Here is a 20,943-nt window from a genome sequence, read left to right on the forward strand (position 1 = left end):
TGGGAGGCAGAGGCAGGCAGATTTCTGAGTTCAAGGCCAGCCTGGTCTACAGAGTGAGTTCCAGGACAGCCAGGACTACACAGAGAAACCCTATCTTGAAAAAAAAAAAAAAAAAAAAAAAAAAAAATGGTGCTATTCTGTCTCACTTATTGCTGACTACACCTTTTCAGTATGCATTGAGATTAGAACTAAAAATGTCAGAGAGACTAAATTTCAGAGCACTCTTATACAGAAAACCCAAAGACACAGAAGACCACTTAAACACTAAATTCTAGGAGGAACAGAAGGTATCTGGACTCTTCATTATTATTGTGCTACCAAAGTGGGGGGTGGAGCTTCCCCCAGAGGGACTGGGACACTCAGATTATCTCCTCTGTGTGCTCCCAATCAGGATCACGCAACACATTTCTCTCCTGGTAAAACCCCTGTCTGCAACTGGGTGACACATGGCTATGACTTAGAATTGTAAACTATTAAATTTGCTGTGGCCCCCATAGTGTTACAGGCAAGGAAGATCATCCAAAGCTAAAGACACATTTATTGGTAAATCCAAGATTCAAACCTATGTCTGGTGTTTCTCAATCACAATCAAAATAACATTTCTAAACAGCTCCCAAGTAAATTAAAATTCCCAGTCTTGAAGTCACTCATTTGTTTTAAATTTGTCTCCAGAAAGCTCTTAGAAAACATTCTCTTCAGGAGTAGAGTGTATACTATATTCTTATAGCATCCAATTTGTTCTAAATTGCCTTAAATTTGATTTTAAGATTCATTCTTGGTCTCTACAAAAAGAACCAAAGGAAAATCCGGTTCATTAGACAGGGACAGGTGTGTCTGGATAGTGTGAAATGAAGTCAGAAAGTGGCCAGAAGAGCATTCTAAGTATGCGTTTCTCAGAGTATTTGTGATCTGTAAGATGATAATTATGGGGAGAAAGAGAAAGATAATTCTAATTAATTCAGCTGAGACTTTGGAGCAATCACAACTAAATAGATTTTTAATTTTTCTCTGCAAAGCACTCTGTAAAGATTGTGAAGACATCCAGGTATGAAGATGTTTATAGTCTCAATACTCTGAGGGAAGGTCAGCTTGGACAATCTAGCAAGACCCTCTGAGACAACAAAGAGAGACCAACTGTGGAGAATAAATTTTCAAAGCATATATCTGCCAAGACTCGAACAGAACATTTAAGGACCACAGTAAAACAAAGAAAACTGCAGTGAACAAAGAAATGGAAAGACAATTGATGAAAAGCATGTGTAGGCAGCAGATAGTGACATGGAAAGGCATTTGCCACCATCCATCATTAAGGAAGCAATGAGGTTCCATTAGACACACTGAGAAGGGCCACCATTGAAGAGATGTAGGATGCCAACTCTTGGCAGAGAAGTTTATAAGCAGGTTTCTCACATGGGGCTTATGGGTAAGTAAAGTGGTAAAGCCAGCTGCTCTAGGAAATGATTCGAAGACTGTTCCTCAGAAAACTAAATATAAACTTAACATATGAGTAAGCAGTCATATTCCTGGATATCTATTCCAGAAAAATGAAAGCACATGTGTATGAAAAATATCTATATTAATGTCCTTCGAAGGTTTATTTATACTAGCCAAAAGTTGGAAACAACTCCAGTATCTTTCAACAGATATACATTCAAATAGAGAGTGGTAGGAACTCAGTGAATATCCATGGATATGTCCAGTACCCTACCTCTCAGGGAAAGTATGCTGAATGAAAGCAAGTCAATATGAAGAATTCTACAGACCATAGGATACTGTTTCACACCATTCTGAAAGGGGCATACTTACACAGCAGGAGAGAATGGTTTCTGAGGGATGAAGTGAGAACCACTCAGAAGACACAGCAGGAGATCTAAGCTGGAGCCATAGAGTGAGGAGCATCCACATACAGAGGACCCTGGTAGACATGAGATTGTGTGAAACCCCTTTGGAACAAATGAAGACAGGGACAAGAACAAGGACCAAGCCTTGCATCCTGAAATAGACGATTAAAAACCTTGAAGAAAAGTACAGGGTGACGAGGGAGGACTGAGGACAGGGGAAGGGCACTTCAGTCTTGAAAGGCGTAAAGCTAAGTCTATTCTCGCTTCAGTTTCGTCATTTTGTTTTCATAGCAGATATATGTGAACACAGCTTTCTGTGCAGTGAAGTCTCAAGAACCAGTTTAAAATTCCCCAAAGAAACCAACATGTGTTGTTCCTTTGAGCCAGTGGCTTTGAAAATTGGGAATCTCTTTGGGTCCTTTCTATAGGAGGAACAACAATATGAACTAACCAGTACTACCAGAGCTCCCAGGGACTAAATCACCAACCAAAGAGTACACATGGTGGGACTCATGGCTCCAGCTGCATATGTAGCAGAGTATGGTCTAGTCGGTCATCAATGGGAGGAGAGGCCCTTGGTCCTGTGAAGGGTCTAAGCCCCAGTGTAGGGGAATGTCAGGGCCAGGAAGCAGGTGTGGGTGGGTTGGTGAGCAGGGGGAGGGGAGAGGGTATAGCGGATAGGAGGTTTTCGGAGGGGAAACCAGGAAAGGGGACAACATTTGAAATGTAAATAAAGTAAATATTTAATAAAAAATGGGAATATCTCTTTAATTCTCTTGGCCATCAATATAATAGCAGGCACCAAATATATTTACTACAATGGCCCATTTACAAAAAAGGGTTTTAAAATATTTGTTCTGGGGGAGGGGTTCTATAACCTGAAAAATTTCCCCTTTCTAGTCTGTTTAAAACTACACCAAAACATTTTGTTGCAGTGTTATCAATATGTACATTTTACTGCTATTCATAAACTAAGTTTTTAAAAAATTAAATAAAAAAGAAAAATGTATGAATCAGTGGGGAAAAAAAGATAAGGCCAGATTTAAGACTGGTAGGGCATGGGCTAATTTCTCTCTATGTTTAATGTTTTCCACATTGTAGTTTTGGAATTTAAAAAAGTGAAAATAAAAATATTTTTGATATCTTTATAAAGTTTTCCTAGTCAGTGGATATATATCACACCCATGCTCTGTAATCCTGGATGGACATCAGCTCCAGTGTGAAGTCATCATCCTCCCCAAAGAAAGAACTGGACATTCAAGGAAGAATGTAAATTTATCCTTGACATGGCTTCTCTCGATTTCTTAATTTTTTTTATGGTCTCATTAGCCAAGGCTGGACTTGAACTCCTAATTTCTCTCACTCGTAACTCCCAAGAAATTGGATTTCAGGCATGTACCACCATGCCCAGCAAAGTATACACATTAAACACAGAAGCTGTTGCAGTGTCGTGTACCATAATTTGGTTAAAATGGATATTGTTGAGCTCACATCTTTCCTTCCCTCCTTCCATATAAGACTGTCCACAGTCCCTCAGATTTCCTTCAGTGTTCGTGTTTCTTTTCCTTCTCTATCTTTTACATAGAACAGAGATGGGTTATTTTGCCTAACCATGATGATAGTCGAGAATTTGTAGCATTATACACAGCATCACCAATGTGCACATGAAGCTCATTCACCACATACTCAGGTGGTGCCTCTTCCACCTGCTAATGACTGACGAAGTCTACTGCGTGTGGTTACATGTCTGAGAACCTCAAGAGTGTAAAAGCAGATCTAAACCATCATAGAGAAAGTAGATCTTGAGTGCAGTGTAACAGACACACATGTAAGACTGTAGTACATTTTTCTCCATTGAACATTGAGTTCTTTAATTTCCCATTAGTTCCTTAAGCAGCATCTTAAATGGTACAAGCAAATGGTCCCTTTCCTAGTCATAAAATTATATGTTTGTGATTCACATATTCAAGAAGTGAGCCATCTAATATTCATAACACATCTAAGCACTTCCTTAATTATATCAAGACCTATGAAATAAAAAACAATGTGTGGCTGCAAATGTCCAATTAAGCTACCATTGAAGGTACTTACACTATTGTTAGGTATTAAACGGTAAAGCTAACAGAACCCCCTTTCTGATCTGTGTTGGATAATACAACCATCCAGCAAGCTGTCTTCATCCAGGTCCTTTTAATAAAATGGATATACACATCTTGTTTCACCAAGTTCTTGCAATGGCCCAAACTTGTCCATGTACTTCTTACAAGTTCTTATATGTACCTGTGTGTCACTGAGGCAAACCAGAGCCCTGGGACTTAGCACAGTTCTGATGGTCCCATTCCATTCTTTTGATTATGTCAGTTGCTGACCAAGCCAGCTCAGTCAGTCAATGAGTTCTCCAGCGCTGGAGTAGGGATTAAAAAGGAAAAAGACAGACAACATTGTAACATGTCCTCAGTCCATTCTGAGACTGAAGGCAAATTTAACCTTCCCAATCTGCTTCTTATACCAAGTATAAGAAGTATATGCAAGTATTAAGGGTGAGCAGTACAAGGAACCAGCAATGCAGTAAGCAAAATCCCGAGATTACTCCCATGACAGTCATTCAAAATGGCCTGCAACAATGACCAAAATACTTGAGCCCACTCCCCAGTCCAAGCCCCAAATCCCACCCGAAGCCCACCTCTCCTGCTCCACCCAAAGATTAAAATTCCTGCCCTAACCTACTTCCATATTATAGCCCAAAGTTAGATTACTGCTGAAGCTTACTTCCTTATCATGCCCTAATGTCAGATTCCTGCCTGAGCTTACTTCCTTGTCGTGGCCAATGTCAGATTCCTGCCTGAAGCCCATTCCTTGTCCTTGGCCAATGTCAGATTCCTGCCAAGCGGCACCCCAAAAGGCTCTCCACAAGTTGCTGACACTTCCTCTGCAGGAAAGTATGCCTAGCAGAATGGATGTGCTCATTTTGGGTTCTTTGCACTGGTCTCAACACAGGGTTGGCAGAACACATGGACACATGGTCCAGGAGATCTGGACCAGCTGGTGCAGCACCTCCACCACCTTTGGTGGAGCATCAGAGGAGGTGATGGACAGTTCCAGGTCCCTGCTGCCCTCCAGAGTCTCCAGGGTAGCAGAGACAGTACTGATTTGGCCTTGCCATTGCCCAACAGGGCATGCCTTGCATCTGATTGCCTCCTACGTGAGTGTAACTGAGGAAAATAAATCCAAAGTACATCACTGACAACTTCCAGTGTTGACTGTTCCCTTCATAGTGCCTAAGCTTCATAAATCAGGACCATATCTATCCAGCCCTCTGAGAAGCACCTGGTACGAGTGAGGGTCTGCAATATTTGGAATACTTAAGTCTGTTATAAACATCTAAACCATGCATTTATGGACAACTCCATATTAATGACTAAGCCCTGGGCAGACTTTGTAATTTTTATGTAAATAAGAGTTTTCCCTTTTATGGGTAGAATTTTATAGATCATAAATTCAAATGCCACAGACTTTTAAAAGTTATTTATTCTTACTGTCTCAACCAGCCTTCTGGCGCTGAACTATAGACTCACAGAGCTTAGCTGAAACTGGCACCAATCTAACACTAACAACGTTTCCTACTTTTTCCAGGCCCTTTCTGCCAAGAGCTTTAAACAGTGACAAGGTAAGCAGGAAAAGGCCAAATCCTGAACTTTGCCCTCTATCTGGCTACTGGAGATGCTCTCTACTCCAGACTAAACTTCAATTCTGTTGCATCTTGGGTCCACAATGACTCGATTAAAGTTGTCAGTTATCCCAGAATCCTCACTGCTTCATAGGTGTTCAGTGAAAACCTTTGTGACAACATTCCCAAAGATGCCCAAGCATATTGAAGGATAAAGGCCACAGCCACTATTACAGACACTCTGTCTGTGTTTGCTGTTGTCATTCTTGTTTCATTTACAGGAAGGGCAATGATGATGGATTCTAGAAGATAGAAACTGCGTCTCGAGTCTCAAGTGATTCTCTCTCCCTAGCTTATCATCAGGCAAACTAAGGAGCCTGAGCTGCATCTGCAGACAACCATAAGGCTTGATCGGGGAAGCCAGTGGCTTCCGTTGAGGCATCTCTTGTCCTAGATCATCCGGGATTCATTAAGGGGTATATGTGAAATCACTTCTGGAGGAGTGCACCTGCTCCAAGCTCAACGATATCGAAGGATCTGATGCAGAGTGGTACCTAATGGGAGGAATACCATGTACTGACCAGGAATAGCTGAGAGAAAGAGAAAAATAAAAGCATGAAGAAGAGGAAATGGTCAGTACATTAGTGATTTATGAAATCAACCCATATGATTGACTATGATTCCCTTACATGCCAGTGAGCATCCTCCCAATTTTATAGAAGAGGAAACTGAGGCATGAACTGTAATTCTTTTTCAGGAAATAGTAAAAGTTTGGAAGAGTCTTTTTTTTTTTTTTTTTTTTTTTTTTTTTTTGTTTTTNTTTAGGTCATCTAAGAGGAAGAACTGCCATGCTGTGAAAAACAAATTAAACTGGAAATATGCATACTAATTAGGGTCTGTTGCTATGGTGGATGGGTGAATTGATGAACACTGTTCTAAAATCTTGTAGAAAAACTTACTCTTTATTGGATAGAAGAGACATTTTACATTGCTCCCTGTGTACACCCTTCCTGTCTCTCCCTCCTCCCAAATTTGTTCTCATTCAAGGATTTGAAATTTGAGAGCTTCCTGCTCAGCTGGGGAGAAACTTCATTTCATTTTTGTTTATTAAATTGAATGAAAATGTGAGTAAATTTCTTGCTTGACTGTTACGCTTCATGTTTTCTGAGACAGGAAAGAGCATTTTCAGCTCCTCCTCCCATTCACAGAGCACACAAAAAGGAGCATCAGGAGCTTTGTCCGGTTGGTGAAGCAGGCCATTCTTTAGTTGTTCTCTTGGCTTTGGACCCAACACTTTCTCCTGATCATACCTAAGTTCACACTTATGGAAGATGCTAAAATGGTTCTACCTGCTATCCCAAAGCCAGTTTTATCTCTCTCTCTCTCTCTCTCTCTCTCTCTCTCTCTCTCTCTCTCTCTCTCTCTCTTTGTTCCTCACTCCATCTCTGTCTCTATCTATCCTAAAGATAAGAGTTATTAATGCCCAAGATTCCAAAAGAAACACCGGTACTGGTGGAAATAGGTAAAAGGCCTCTTTTCAAGGAAACACTTATCCCTGCCTTGTTGCCTAGAGTAGTGCTCATCACAAGGAATGAATTAGTGCCTTGGATCCTTTGCTTCCTTATCTACAAAATGTAGATTAGGGCTAGATCATCTTTAGCCAGGATAATTCTATTCCCACTTTCCTTTTGAATCATTATAGGACATATATATATATATATATATATATATATATATATAGAGAGAGAGAGAGAGAGAGAGAGAGAGAGAGAGAGAGAACATGGTGAGGTTTCTATTATCCATTCTGAACCAAATCAAAGCTCCTTCAGGAAACCTTGATAGTGTGTCAACCATCATTAAAGAGAAAGGACAAAGATGAATGACAGGAGTCTTTGATCCAGGGGTCTGTTAATCAGTCCATTGAAAAGGATCAAGGGCAAATCATTTTCTCTAACCACATTAAACCCTGGCAGAGCTGACTTTCCGCATGTCTCGGATGCCCATTGGCCTCACCCAGATCTAATAAACAAAGTGGTTTGTTGATCCATTTACTCCGTCAACTCTACTAAGAGAGGTAGCAAAGGCTAGATAGACTATAGTAAGGTCTGAAAAGCTGAGTGCTCAGACTGAACCATGCACATCTGAGTGACTCAAGGGACAGACAGCTACTTTGTAACTAGTATCTTCTTTTCCTGTAAATATGATCATTTGAACGTCGTAGAGCAGGTTAGTAATGAAGTATGAAAACATGATAAAATGTGCTAATTAACTGTGGGTCATATGTAGCATCGAAAGAGTAAGATCACAAGCATGAATACATGTTAGCTCCTGCTGACCTACCAAGATCAAAAATATATGAATATATATTTATCTATAAATATATAAATCTAATAAATGTAATACAATAAATGCTTTTATATATTTGTATATAGATATATATATAAGTTCCTATCTAATCATACTATCTGTAACTAGAGTCATGACTGGGTAACTTTTTTGGCAAAGTGACATGCAATTTTCTTGCATCTATTTGCCTGATATGAAATTTTAGTAGTTACTTGTTACATTAGAAGAGATAATTAGTTAGAAATAAGAGTGTTATCTGTGTGTGTATGTTTATGTGTGTCCCATATGTGTAAGGGATTCTTGAGGAGACCAGAAGGCAGCACTGGGTGCACTTGAACTAGAGTTATAGGTTGTTGCAGGAATGGCCTAATGCGGGTGCTAAGAACCAAACCCAGGCCTTCTAGAAGAATATCACTCGCACTTAACCACTGAGCTATCTCTGTAGTCCCAAAGTAAAGGTTCTTATAGTTGCATAAACCCTGCTTACAGTTCAGTGGTTGGATGGGCTGTAAATGTAAACGCTGCTTTTATTTCCTCAGATGAAGTAATGAGATGAAAGCTATACCAAAGCTTTATGAACATATGGCTTGGTCTGTATTTCCTTCTCTGTACTATCCTGGAAGCTTCCAGCCTCCATATAATCTGCAAATCTGGACCCTGCAGTCTTTAGCTGCCAGCATCCTTCTGCTAAAGCAGGTCTAAAATGTTTCAGTCTCTGAGACTTATTGCTGAAGAAACTTCCTCTTTCTAGCTTTTTCTCAACTCTGGTTGAATGGTTCAACTTAGCTGTTCTGGCTCCATCTCCTCTCCAAGCTGTCTGATTCAAATCAGCTTCTCTGAGCTTCTGAATGAGTTTCTCTGTTTGGAATGACAGCCTCTGAATTATGAGTGCTGAAGTGCTCTGAACTCAACTGCTCTTCTCTGAACTGACCATAACTGCACTCGACTGAACTGCTCTGAGCTGAACTGAGCATAACTGAATTGAACTGAATTGCTCTGAACTTAACTGACTCAACGAAACTGAACAGAAGTCTCTCTCCTTCACTGCTCTTTAAGCAGCTTCTCTTGCCTGTCTGTTATCATGAGAGTTAGGTGTATTCTATCTCAGACCCATCCTATAAATCTTTCTCTGATTTGTTACTTTGTCTGACCCTCAATTAGATGTCATTGTTTGGGATCAAAGATGCGTCTGCATTTCAGCCAGATATGTGATCCCTTGCCAGAGTGGCCATGTTGCTGGATTAAAATTCCTCTACAATGGGCAAGTAGAGTAAGTGGTATATGAGGTGCTAAGACAGAGGATAAGGCTTGAGAAGTAGCCATGAGTGTTTTAGAACAAAATATCACACTATCCCCCTTCCTCTCTCAAAGACAGGAAGAACTGTAAAGCTTTAAAAAATCAGGTTGGGGGTGGTGGGATCTTGAAGGCTGGGTCAACTAGTAAAGTCTTTGCTGTGCAATATGAAGACTTATGCTTAGATTTCCCTTCCTCCGTATCCCTATAAAAAAACAGGCATTGTGGCATTTTTCTGCATCCCAATATCGAGGAAGCCTGGAGCTTGGTGGCAAGCTCATCTAGTCAAACCAATGAACTCTAAGTTCAGTGAGAGTCCATGGCTCAAAAATTAAGTTGGAAAGCACTTAAGGAAGATAGCTTCTGGCCTCCTCATGTACAGGCATACATGTTCACGTGCACCCACATCTACATACATGCACACATATCCACACCACCCACCCCCACACATTCTAGTTATATTTCAGAAATGTATATGTTCCCCATTGCTTGTGTTGTAGAAAAATCTGTTCAGTGGAGTATACTCAACTACCTCATCCAAAATTTTATGTTTTGGTTCTTCTCCCAGAACATTCTCCTACACACACACACACACACACACACACACACACACACACACAGAGTGCACGCACACACAAGTTCCATTTACCTAGATAACTCAGGAAGTCAAGGAAAAGGAAGGAAGTGAACCCAAGATTGATGGGCCCTTCTGGAAAGAAGTAGGTATTGTGGTAGTAGAAGGCAGAGCTCTCGATGTTTGTCATGAAATCATCTTCTTCAACAAAGGAGCCTGGAACAAAACCATCTTCCTGAAGTACAACTGCCCTGTTACAAATGAGCTGTTACAAGGAAGGCTTTTCAGTCAATTAAGCTCTCTGAATGATTCTGTAGAGCGCTGAGTTCTGTGATTCATTTTGAAACAAATTTTCAGCCTTTCTCTCACGGAGGGCGGTTGTCAATGAGTACGCTCAGCTGTGCACTCCAGCACCTCAAGTCCAGTGAGTCAGCGACTGGAGTTGAGGACCTATTACCTTCACCTTGTTTTTCCTCCAAGAACCGTCACCGCTTTATTTCCCCTTTTGTTGCTAATGTCACTTTCCCTTGCTAACGACGTTTCATAACATCTGGCAGAAAAATGGGAAATCACTTGCAATCTTTGTGGCTTGTCTCCCCGGGTCACAGAGGCTGTTGTAATATAAACCTCAATTGGCTGAGAACAATGTGTTTGATAAACTCCAAGTGTTAAGTGCTCTGGAGAACATTCCTGAGTGGTGGTAGTGTGGGGCATGAGTTAGAAAGTCGCCGTGGTGGGGCTGTGGTAGATAGAGATGGGAACTATTTACTCACTGAAGGAATTTCTGAGAAAGAAACTTGGAACAGAGTTCAGAGCATGCTGGGATCTGTGTCAGACCTTCTTTTATTAAAAGAACAAACCAGTGGCCAGGGAGAACATCTGCCTGCCTTGATGAGCCTCAAGCTTCCTCTGGTGCTGAAGTTTCTGGAGTCTTAAGTGACTTGGGCCTCACATCCACAGTCAGTAAAAAAATAAGTGTAGTAACATCAAATCCCATGATTTCTTCACCCAATGGTCCAGAGCTGTGCAGTATAGTATCATCACATCCGATGTTTAATAAAACCATGGCGTATTCTCAACTCCTTGTTATTCTGGAGGCTTAGACATTACTAGCAAAGTTATCTACAGATAATGTAGGACGTACATGCACATTTTTGACTGTTTGAGAACCCATGTCCTCAGACAATGCAATATCCCATCTCTCAGATCCACTGCTAACCAAATGGTGTGTGTGTGTGTGTGTGTGTGTGTGTGTGTGTGCTTTCCTAGTGAGCTGCAGTGAACTATAGTGATGATTTTTTTTTACTCACCCCCATCCTGACCATAATCTGTCTATCCAGCACACTTCTGAAGAATTAGCTTTTTGAAACACAGACTTTTTTGAAACACAGTCTTTTTAACCTTCTGAAAACATGAGTGGTTCTCTACAAAAAATGTATTAAAGTCTGAACTCCTGCAGACTTTACACATTATCACTTTTCCTGGAATTCCTTACCTCCCTCAAGTCATAAACAACTTCCAAGGCTCAGATTAAAAAAATTGAGAACAGAGTCTGCCTTCTCGCCTTCTATACATATGCAGTATGTGAATGTGCTGCTTGGGGATGTCCCAAGATGAAAAACCACCTTGTCCATGCCCCTGCCTCATCACTGATCACTTTTACATGCACTCTTTCTCGGGTATCTGCTTTACTTTGTGTTCTCAACAGGCATCATGCTTTCAACACATGCTTAGGAGAACATGGCTCAACTGAATCACATCTTCACTGTACATTTCACTTTCTACAATATATTCATCTCAATAGCTCATGGCATGTAAGGAAGACATAGATTCTCCATATATATCAGTTACAAACATTTGGCTTCAAAGTGAACTATATCTTATACCCTTCGTTACTAGAATTGAGTTTCTGGCATTTACAGTGACACATCATCTGGAGGTGTGTTGGTTAGCATTAATTGCCAACTTGACATAACCTAGAATCACCTAAACTTCAGAGAGTTATAGTTAAGAATTATCCAGATCATGTTGGTCTGTGGGCATGCCGTTGGGGGAATGTCTTGATTGTTAATTGAAGCTGGAAAATACAACACAAATGTGTATGACAATATTCCTGAAGCTGTGGACTGAACCACATTAAGAGTAAAGAAAGGTAGTTGACAAGCAAAGAGACAACCAGAAATTTTTGTTTCTCTTTGCTCTTGACTGTGGTGTGATGCCTTGAGTTTCTGCCTTGATTTGTCCCCCACCCCCAGATTATGGTCTGTAATCCAGAATTGTAAAGCAAATAACCCCACCTTCATCTAAATTGTTTTTTTGTCAGAATGTTTTATCATAGCAATAGAGATGAATTACACAGGTAGTAGTAAGTCAGGGAATGGAGTTCAAAGAGAATAGCTAAAGTTTCTTACAATGGAGCAGAACCCTGTAGGCACCAAGGAAGCCTTTGAAAGAGTGTCTCAAACCAAGAGAACAGCAGGAGCTGTGTTTGCTGAATTCCAGAAAGGAAAGTTGATGGTGGTTAAAGCTTGGTGAGTTGGGGACTTTGTGACTTTGTGATAGAATTGCACATGTGACCCAGGCACAGATTCTTTTTAAACTAATATAAAACTTAGATACAGTGAAATGCACAGATATTAAATGGAAAATTACTAGTCTATTCTCTTTCTTTACTGATGATTAATTGGTGTTGTAATGTATGAACATATCACAACAATCCATTTTCTCTTGGTATTCATTTGAATTATATCCAGTCTCTCACTATGATAAATAAAGTTTTTATTATTATTATGTATGAATTCATTGTGTTTATACATCTTAATTTCTCTTTGGTAAATATTTAAAGATGAATGTCTGGGCCATAGGACAAATGGACTTTTATTTTGAATGCATCATCAGATCTGGACAGTTTTCAAAAGTAGTTTTGTGTCATTTTTCATTGCTCTCAGCAGTGCAGATTCCTGCTGCTTCTCCATTCTTTTTAATATTAATAGTGTTGGTCTTTTTAAAAAAAGACTGTTGTAGAATGTACATCTTCTTGAAGCTTTGACATGTGTTACCCTTCAACAGAAACCTGAAGACAGCAAAGAAGAAAACTGTATAAAGGTCATGGGAAAAGTAATTCATGCAAGGGGAACAGCAATTCCCAGAAATTGGCTGGAAATAAGAAACAAAAAGGGCTTACTGCCTGGGAGATGGCAAGTTAATGGGAAAGCATGGGCATTTGCTTACTAGCCATTTTTGATATCATTCTTTCTAGAGATTCAATCCAAGGTTTATTCATCAACTTACTAGTTTTCAAGTTTTATTTCTATATTCTGCATAAAGAAGAGCTTTTATTTTTATTACTTTCTAAACATGAAAGGAAATGATCAAAAGGTTTCTATCAGTAGCCCTCCTATATACAAATGACAGCCATAGTGAAAAAGAAAAATAGTATACAACCCTTTCACAATAACATCAAATAATATAAAATATCTTGGGATAATGCTAACCAAGCAAGTGAATGACTTGTATTATAAAGACTCTAAGACATCAAAGAAGATATCAGAAGATGTAAATATCTTTCAAGTTTATGGATTGGTAAGATTATGTGAGAAAAAAACTACATTTTCAATAAAATAAATAAAATCCTTTAGGGTTCTTTAAAAAAGAAAGAAAAGAAAAACTTCACTTTATCCAGTTTCATTGCTTTTTAAAAATATTTTTTTAAAGATTTATTTATTTATTATATGTAAGTACACTGTAGCTATCTTCAGACACTCCAGAAGAGGGAGTCAGATCTTGTTACGGATGGTTATGAGCCACCATGTGGTTGCTGGGATTTGAACTCCGGACCTTTGGAAGAGCAGTCGGGTGCTCTTGCCCACTGAGCCATCTCACCAGCCCACTTTTTAAAAATATTTTTAAAGAAGGCTTCTGCCTGTGACCTCTACAAAGTCCACATTGTGCTACATGAACACAAAGTCTAGCTTTAAAAGATGCTATCAAATGAATTTTTATAACAAGTGTCTGTTTTCTTCTTTCATTTTATTTCATGAACTGGATGATATCTCATGACATACAGGAGAACACCTTTCAGTGAAAGGTATTTTTAAACAACAAATCAAAAGATAAATAATCAAAAAACAAACAAATGCTATCTTATAATTAAGACATAATTAGAGGTCCAGGGACGGCTTACAATGGTCAAGTACAAGGCTCTTGGATCCATCTTTTGTACTATAAATGAAGGAGTAGGCAAGAAATATTTGAGAAAATATAAACGAGAAGGAATTAACACTAATAAAGAACATTTATAAAAATCCTACAGCTGCCAGACAGTATCCTTTTTCTCTTGATCCAAAACAAGGCAAGAATGTTTGTTCTTCTGAGTTTTGCTCAACATTGTACTTAAGGTCCTAGCCAGCAATAGATCATGAGACAAAAATAAAAGTTTGGGATTAGAAGTGAATAAATATTTTTTGCTTGATTGATTTAAACATTTGTTTTAAAATAGAATAATTATTTACATAAAAAGTTCTGCAGAATTTTACTCCCATTAGGAATTTTTCTAGCAAAGAAATATCTTTCCTATGAATTTTCAATGAATGCCAAAGCAATTTAATGAGGATATTATTGAAAAACATCTTACTACAGATCACGTTTTCAAGTATTTAAATTATTACCTAATTAATACATATTAATTGTACATATTAATGGTTTTCATTATAACATTTCCTAATGCATGTAATGTATTTCAATCACATTCATCCCCATTGGTGTGTCCTGTTGCATCCTCTTTCTCTTGTAACCAAGCCCCTTTCTATCTTCATGTCTGTGTTGTGTGTGTTCAAGAGGGAGAGGAAGGGAGAGAGAGAAACCAAATGAGTTTCATTATGTTTTTTACATGCACACAAACATTTCAGCAATGGTTATGCCACTAAATGTCTCTCTCCAATCAAGAATTAACTGTATATGAATGTACGGAAAGAGGTGTAGCTCCAGGAACCACTCCTTCCTCCATGGAAGGGGTTGACAGGGCCAATCACAGCTACTATAAATTTAAGAGAGTAATAGCAATGTCATGCCTGGGTGTCAGAGTTCAGCCCTGTAGTCTTGTGCCACTTTTATCTGGCTCTTATATTCTTTTTATGATGTCCTCCTATGCCTTTGAGGAGGTAATATAGACGTTCTATTTATAACTGGGTACTCAAAGTCACTTATCCTTAGTGTTTTGCACAGTTATGAATCTCTGAAGTCACTGCTGACCACTTCAGAGAAAAACCTTCCCTGACCTAAGGTGACATCAATATTAATGTGACCATTGGCTTCTGTTTGGACTCTTCTTGGATTTTGGAATGCTTTCTCACTTCTGGAGTTCCGCCATAGACCACTTATCAATGACATAAAGAAAATGTTTAACATCATCAGAGGAGGTTTCTCCTTGCAGCAAATGGGAACAAATACAGAGACACATAGCCAGACATTGTGAAGAGAGTGAGAAACCTTGGAACACTGATCTCTAAATGGGATGTCTCCATTGAATCCCTCCCCTAAGAGCTCAGGGAAGCCATGGATGAGGAGGCAAAAAGAATGTGAGAACCAGAGGGGATGTAGGACCAGGAGGACATGGTCCACTGACTCAGCATGATCAAGGCTCATGTGAACTCACAGAGACTGAAAGGGCAAGTACAGAGCTAGCACGGATCTGCACCACATCCTCAGCATTTATATTATGGCTTCCAATTTAGTGTTTTTATGGGATTCCACAGTTTGAGAACAAGTGAGTCTCTTACTCTTGTGTTAAAAGCAGAAGGTGAAAAGGTCAAGTAACATATAAAGGCAGACCTATTAGAATTACATCAGAGACTATGAAAGGTAGACGATCCTAGACAGATGTCATACAGACCCTAAGAGAACACAAATGCCAGCCCAAGCTACTATACCCAGCAACACTCTCAATTACCATAGATGAAGAAACCCAAGTATCCCATGACAAAACTAAATTTACACAATATCTTTCCACGATTAAAACCCTTTAAAGGATAATAAAGGGAAAACTCCAAGACAAGGAGGGAACATGTGTGCTAGAAAAAGCAAGAAAGTAATCTTTCAACAAACTTAAAAGAAGATAGACACATGAACAGAATCCTAACTCTAGCAACGAAAATAACAAGAAGCAGCAATTACTTTTCTTTAATATCTCTTGTTATCAATGTACTCAATTTCCCAATAAAAAGAAATAGACTAACAGACTACCTACATAAACAGGATCCAACATTTTGCAGCATACAGAAACTCACCTCAGGGACAAAGACAGACACTACCTCAGAGGAAAAGGCTGGAAAACAATTTTCCAAGCAAATGGTCCCAAGAAACAAGCTGGAATAACCATTCTAATATCTAATAAAATCAACTTTCAATGTAAAGTTATCAAAAAAGACAAGGAGGGACACTTCATACTCATCANAGGTAAAATCTTCCAAGATGAACTCTCAATTCTGAACATCTATGCTCCAAATGCAAGGGCATTCATATCCATTAAAGAAACTTTACTAAAGCTCAAAGCACACATTGCACCACACACAAAAATAGTGGGAGACTTCAACACTGATGGACAGATCATGGAAACAGAAACAGAGACACATGGACACTAACAGATGTTATGAAACAAATTGATTTAACAGATATCTATATAACATTTTATCCTAAAACAAAAGGATATACCTTCTTCTCAGCACCTCATGGCACCTTCTCCAAAACTGACCATATAATTGGTCACAAAACAGGCCTCAACAGATACAAAAATATTGAAATAATCCCATGCATCCTATCATATTACCATAGACTAAGGCTGATCTTAAATAACAACATAACTAATAGAAAGTCCACATATACATGGAAGCTGAACAATACTCTACTCAATGATAACTTGGTCAAGAAAGAAATAAAGAAAGAATTTTATGAAATTTTAGAATTTAATGAAAATGAAGCCACAGNATACCCAAACTTATGGGACACAATGAAAACAGTTCTAAGAGGAAAACTCATAGCTCTGAGTACCTCCAAAAAGAAACTGGNGAGAGCATACACTAACAGCTTGACAGCACACCTAAAAGCTCTAGAAGAAAAGGAAGCAAATTCACCCAAGATGAGTAGAAGTCAGGAAATAATCAAACTCAGGGCTGAAATCAACCAAATGGAAAAAAAATGAACTACATATTAAAAAAAAAATCAACCAAACCAGGAGCTGGTTCTTTGAAAAAATCAAGAAAATATATAAACTCTTAGCCAGACTAATTAGAGGGCACAGGGACAGTATCCTAATTAACAAAATCAGAAATGAAAAGGGAGACATAACAACAGAATCTGAGGAAATCCAAAACATCATCAGAATCTACTTCAAAAGCCTATACTCAACAAAACGGGAAAACCTGGATGAAATGGACAATTTTCAAGACAGATACCAGGTGCCACAGTTAAATCAGGATCAGATTAACAATCTAAACAGTCCTAATCAACCAAAGAAATAGAAGCTTCATTAATAGTCTCCCAACCAAAAAAATCTCAGGACCAGAAGGGTTTAGTGCAAAGTTCTATCAGACCTTCAAAGAAGACCTAACACCAAAACTCCTCAAAGTATTCCACAAAATAGAAACAGAAGGTACTCTACCCAATGTACTAGGAAGCCACAATTACTTTGATACCTAAACCACACAAAGACCCAACAAAGAAATAGAACTTCAGACCAATTTCCCTTATGAATATCGATGCAAAAATACTCAATAAAATTCTCGCAAACCGAATCCAAGAACACATGAAAACACTCATCCATCATGATCAAGTAGGCTTCATCCCAGGGATGCAGAGATGAATAGTTCAATATACAGAAATCCATCAAGGCAATCCACTATATAAACAAACTCAAAGGAAAATAGCCATATGATCATCTCATTAGATTCTGAGAAAACATTTGACAAAATCCAACACCCCTTCATGATAAAAGTCTTGGAAAGATCAGGAATTCAAGGCCCATATCTTAACATGGTAAAAGCAATATACAGCAAATCAGTAGCCAACACCAAACTAAATGGAGAAAATCTTGAAGCATTTCCACTAAAATCAGAAACTAGACAAGGCTGCCCACTTTCTCCCTACCTATTCAATATAGTACTTGAAGTCCTAGCCAGAGCAATTAGACAACAAAAGGAGATAAAGAAGATGCAAATTGGAAAGGAAGAAGTCAAAATATCACTATTTGCAGATGATATGATAGTACATATAAGTGACCCTAGAAATTCCACCAGAGAACTNCTAAACCTGATACACAGCTTCAGTGCAGTAGCTGGATATAAAATTAACTCAAACAAATAAGTGGCCTTCCTATACACAAAGGATAAACAGGCTGAGAAAGAAATTAGGGAAACAACACCCCTCACAATATTCATAAATAATATAAAATACCTTGGTGTGACTCCAACTAAGGAAGTGAAAGATCTGTATGATAAGTCTCTGATGTCCCTCAACAGAGGAATGAATACAGGAAGTGTGGTATATTTGCACAATGCAGTACTATTCAGCTATTAAAAACAATGAATTCATAAAAATTTTGGACAAATTGATGGAACTAGGAAATATTATCCTGAGTGAGGTAACCCAAACACAAAAGAACACACATGGTATGTACTCACTGATAAGTGGATATTAGCCCAGAAGCTCCCAATATCCAAGATACAATTCACAAACCACATGAAACTCAACTAAGTATGGATACTTTGATCCTTCAGAGAAGGGAGGGACAAAATACCCATGGAAGTGGTTACAGAGACAAAGTTTAGAGCAGAGACTGAAGGAATGATCATCCAGAGACTGCCTCACCTGGGGATCCATCCCATATACAATCACCAAACCGAAACACCATTTTGGATTCCAACAAGTGCTTCCTGGCAGGAGCCTGATATAGTTGTCTCCTGAGAGGCTCTGTCAGTGCCTGACAAATACAGAAGTGGCTGGTCACAACCATCTATTGTACTGAGCACAGGGTCGCCAATGAAGGAGCTAGAGAATGTACCTAAGAAGCTGAAGGGTAACGCTATAGGAGAAACAACAATATGAACTAACCAGTACGCCCAGAGGTCCCTGGGACTAACCCACCAACCAAAGAATGCACATGGTGGGACTTATGGCTCTAGCTACATATGTAGCAGAGGATGGCCTAGTTGGCCATCAATTCGAGGATAGGCCCTTGGTCCTGTGGTTCTATGTCCCAGTATAGGGGAATGCCATGTCCAGGAAGCAGGAGTTGGTGAATTGTTGAACAGGGGGAGGGGGAAGGGATAGGGGGTTTTTGGAGGGGAAACCAAGAAAGGGGATAACATTTGAAATGTAAATAATGAAAATATCTATTTTTTAAAAAAGACCACAGAGTGAAGCAACTATATTAGAGTCTGGAGAAAAATTCCAGTTCACTTTCAGAGGAAATGTCAACAGAATAGCATGAGATTGCTCATCAAAACCAGGAAAGCATAGACTATATTTGTTGCTAAGTGTAAGTGATTGTCAATTAAAATGAGTATGCATACAAAAGTGATCTTTAGAAACAAATGGATAAGTAAACTCTCTCAAGATAAGCACAAACTAATTAAATGTGTTACCATTAATAAAGTATTGCAAAAGATACTTAAAATAACCCTATGCACAAAGGAATAAAGACAGTCTTAATCACAAAACACAGGAAAAACAATTCTGGAGAGGCATGGATGAGAACTAATATCCAATCAAGCAAATCCTTCTCAGTAAACAACCAAAGAAACCTACTATAAATATGAGAGGAAAAACAAGGAATAATTCTTCAAGACAACCAGAGAAACAAATGACAAATACCATAAATCAAGAAATACTTCTCAATAATGCCTCTAGTTGTAAATGGGCTTACCGATAATTAATAATAAAGAATAGCTGATTTAACTTGGATTAAAACAAGAGGCTGTTATTTACAGTCTAAAAGAAATATACCTCAAAAATGCACATACATACACTGAAATTGGAAGAATATAAAATGGGATATGAAGCAAGTAGAAGCCTAAAATAAGTAGAAATCAATATATGACATGCTAAAGCAGACTTCTAGCTAGCATTTGAAATAGGTAAAGAAAGTTAGTGAATATTAATAAACATAAAATCCTATTATGAACATATGACTGCATGTTTGTATATAGACAGATATATACATATTTATATATGCACAGAATATTACTGTACTCAGTTACATAAATAGAGTATTATTGTTCCAAAAGGGACAGATAGGTCCACATTCAGTGATAATGAATGACTTACCATATACTCATAGATTCAAACTAAATACGCAAAAAGAAAGTCAAGAGTTAAGTTGCATAATGGACTCAAATAGACATCTACAGACATTTCCATCTAATAGCTGCTGAGTATGCATTGTTTGCAATAGCTGGTTAAATTTTTTCTAAAATTGATCATATTGGGAACTATAAAGTCTTAACAAATAAAAAGAATCATATAATTTCTTGTATTTTATAAGATCATAATAGAATCAGACAAAATCAGACCAAAAAAAGGGAATAGCAAGGAAAATAACACACAAATAAAGAGATTAAAATATTCATCCTTGAATGATTATTATGTCATTTAATAAGTCAAGTACAAATTTCAATACTTAGAATCAAAATTTAAAAAGCTTGCAAGAATCTTTAGGTTTAATCAGTTCTAAGAGAAGGTTTACCTCTATGAGTTTGGGGATTTAAAAAATCCAATATCAAAATGACCTAATGTTGCACCCCACAGAATTAAAAATTGTAAGAGAAACCAAACTGAAAATTAGTAGGTACAAACAAGTAATCAAAATCATTGTGGTAACTAATGAAATGCCAACTAACAAAACAATACAAGGAATAGATGAAACAACGAGTTGATTCTTTGAAAAGATAAACAGAATTGACCATACCCTGTCTTAGGTAGTGTTTCTGTGATAAAATATCTTGGCCAAAAGCAATTTGAGTAGGAAGGATTTATTTCTGCTTATAACTCTCAGGTTGGACTCCATCACTGAGGAAAGTCAGGGAAGGAACTTGAAGGCAGAATATGATGCAGAGTCTAATGGAGGAGGCAGAAGATGATGCAGAGACTAATGGAGGAGGCAGAAGATGATGCTGAGGCTAATGGAAGAGGCAGGAGATGATGCTGAGGCTAATGGAGGAGGCAGGAGATG

The 20,943-nt window shown here is 38.4% G+C and overlaps 1 pseudogene; it reads right to left on the reverse strand.

The window, feature by feature from the left end:
• Nucleotides 1–3,775: 3,775 nt before the first annotated feature.
• Nucleotides 3,776–4,918, reverse strand: LOC110322049 (annotated as a pseudogene).
• Between the last annotated feature and the right edge of the window lie 16,025 nt (nt 4,919–20,943).

Source organism: Mus pahari, chromosome 5 (assembly GCF_900095145.1).
Source record: "Mus pahari chromosome 5, PAHARI_EIJ_v1.1, whole genome shotgun sequence".
NCBI classification, from domain to species: Eukaryota; Metazoa; Chordata; class Mammalia; order Rodentia; family Muridae; genus Mus; species Mus pahari.